The sequence below is a fragment of the Aethalodelphis obliquidens genome, unplaced genomic scaffold, assembly GCF_003676395.1.
Source record: "Aethalodelphis obliquidens isolate GAN/ISIS:26980383/991018 unplaced genomic scaffold, ASM367639v1 scaffold95, whole genome shotgun sequence".
In the NCBI taxonomy this organism is placed as follows: Eukaryota; Metazoa; Chordata; class Mammalia; order Artiodactyla; family Delphinidae; genus Aethalodelphis; species Aethalodelphis obliquidens.
Genome location: NW_020838039.1, coordinates 4518746 through 4521709, shown reverse-complemented (window position 1 = coordinate 4521709; position 2964 = coordinate 4518746).

Here is a 2964-nt window from a genome sequence, read left to right as displayed (position 1 = left end):
TTACAACCTGCTGGTTTATGCACCTCCCACCCCAACTTTCTCCTTTAGCAGCCATGAATGTGTTTTCTAAATGTGTGACTCTATTTCTGTTTTGTAATTGAGTTCATGTGTAGCCATTTTTAGATACCATCTATAAGAGATACCTTATAAGAAGTGTCTTTTTATGTCTGGCTTATGTCACTTAGAACGATCATACCTCAGTCTCCAGGAGTTGCTGCAATGGGTCTTATTTTGTTGATTTAATTGCTTATGAATATTCCATTGTACATAAGTACCACATCTTCTTTATCCATTTTTTCCTTCCAAGGACATGTAAGTTGTACCCAAGCTGAGGCATTTCTAAACAGAGCAGCATGAAACGTAGGGGTGCCCGTGTCCTGTCGATTTTTGGTTTTCCCAAGATATACGCCCAAGAGTGGAAGTGCCCTATACTCTGTAGCTCTGTTTTTTAGATGTTGCAGGAAACACCATACACTTCTCCAGAGTGGTTGCTGGCTATTTACACCGCCCCCCCCAATCAGCGTAAAAAGGCTCCCTTTTCTCCATGGACTGTACTGCATTTCTCGTTTTACACTTTTCCAGGATGACCCTTCTGACGAATGCGAAGTGAGACTTCTTTGTAGTGCTGATTTGCATTTCCCTCTTGTTTGGATGGCCAAAAAGGGCGTATGCATTATTCCTGAATATATTAATTTATATAATGGGGTTTAGCTGATTTCCACTGCTGTGTTTTTGCCGCTTTACACCCACTTGATTCACTTACAGAGAGATACCAATAAATACTTTTAAAATTCTTACTAGTCAGATATATTCTTCTGCGGTGAAGAGGGGGTGTTGAGTCCAGTTCATTGAGCAAGGAGTAGGTCTTATCTATTACATGTTTGGTTTATGGAACGGTATCCGTGCTAATTGCACACTCTGGTTTTACGCATCACCCCGCCTCACATTTCCACATAAGCAGGCATAAGTGTGTTTTCTAAGTGTGTGACTTTGTTCTGCTTTGTAATTCAGTTCATGTGTAGCCATGTTTACATTCCCTCTATAAGTGACATAAGTTTCTTTTTCTGTCTGACTTATTTCACTTAGAATCAGCGTACCTAAATCCACTCATTATTCTGCTACTAGCCTTATGACATTGATTTCATGGCTGAGTGATATTCCATTGTACATAAGTGCCAGGACCTCTTTATCCATTTTTCTCTTTCCTGGGATATTTAAGGTGTACTGAGGTCGAGGTTCCCGTAAACAGAGCAGCCCTAAAATTTGGGGTGGCTGGGTGTTGTTGATTTTTAGTTTTCCCAGGATATACGCCCATGAGTGGAAGTGTCGTATCCTCTGTAGCTCTGTTTTTTAGATGTTTCAGGAAACACCAGACACTTTTCCAGAGTGGCTGTTGAAAATTTACATCCTGCCCATCAGCGTAACAAGGCTGCCTGTTCTCCATGGTCTGTCCTGCCTTTCTGGTGTTTACACATTTTTCGGTTGGCCCTTTTGACCGGTGGGAAGTGAGACTTCTTTGTAGTGTGGATTTGCATTTCCCACTTGCTTGGTTGGCCAAAAAGGGCTTATGCGGTTTTTTTCCTGAATATATTCGGGAAAAAACTCATATGCCCTTTTCGGCCAAATGTATTATTGTCAAAGTTCTGCCGCTTTTCATGTGCTTTAAAGGTGACTCCAATCTACCTCTTGAAATCTGTTCCCTGCAATTCTGCCTTGCTTTCAAATCCTCTCCGTTGCCTTACCTTAATATAGTTTTGGACGATGGTTGTCTTTTATAACTCTGCAGGTTTGTGAATTGCAGTGTCCCTGAGCTCCATTTTTCAACTCGCTTTTTTGTGAGCTGGTCGCAAAACCGCAGGATTGCTTCAGGCCCTATTCTGGTTCCGGGGCGGCAGGCTGAGCCTTTGGTTAATTCTTCTTCCTGGTGGGAAATTAGAGTGACATGTGCCTGTCCAAACACCTACAGATAGTCTCTCATTGGTTACCCCTCTTCCCGTTCATCCTCCGCACAAATTGCAAATTGTGCGAAACAGGAGATTAAAGGCGCTGACTCTCCAAGTGGGGAGATTGTTAGTAAAGCGGCTGGAATGGCGAACCCGAGCACCAGGAGATGAAAAATGAGGTGCGTTTTAGAAACCTTTCCCGATCACACGGTGTCCCACTGTCTGGGTTTCCCATGCATGTTTTAGCTGTAGGAAGATTCCCTTAAACCTGGAGAGTTGGGACCCATGGAATGGGTAGCAAGCAATATTGCTTTAAAGGGTCTGCATTTGCTCACCCAACCTCACCAATCCTCTCAGCCCCAAGTGTCCAGCCTTATGTCTCATCCAGCTGTAGGTGTATATGTGGTCAATCCAGGATGCATCACAGCCCCTGAACGAATTTTGTCAGAATTTCTCTCTCTTTCACTGTCGTTGTGTTTTTTTTCTGAAATTTATTTTCATAATGGGGTTTAGCTCATTTTCACTTCTGTGTTTATTCCACTCTACACACACTTGATTCACTTACAGAGATAGCAATACATAGGTTTTAAGATTCTTACTAGTCAGATATATTCTTCGGCAGTGAAGAGGGGGTGTTGAGTCCAGTTTACTGAGCAAGGAGTAGGTCTTGTCTATTACATATTTGGTTTATGGAACGGTATCTGTGCTAATTTCAAACTCTGGTTTTATGCATCACCCCACCTCACCTTTCCCCTTAAGCAGGCATAAGTGTGTTTTCTAAATGTGTCACTTTGTTCTGCTTTGTAATTCAGTTCATGTGTAGCCATGTTTACATTCCCTCTATAAGTGATATGATAAGTTTCTTTTTCTGTGTGACATTTCAATTAGTATCATCGTATCTAAATCCGTTTATTATGCTGCTAATAGCCTTATGACGTTGATTGCATGGCTGAGGGATATTCCATTGTACATAAGTACCACAACCTCTTTATCCATTTTTCTCTTTCCTGAGACATTTAAG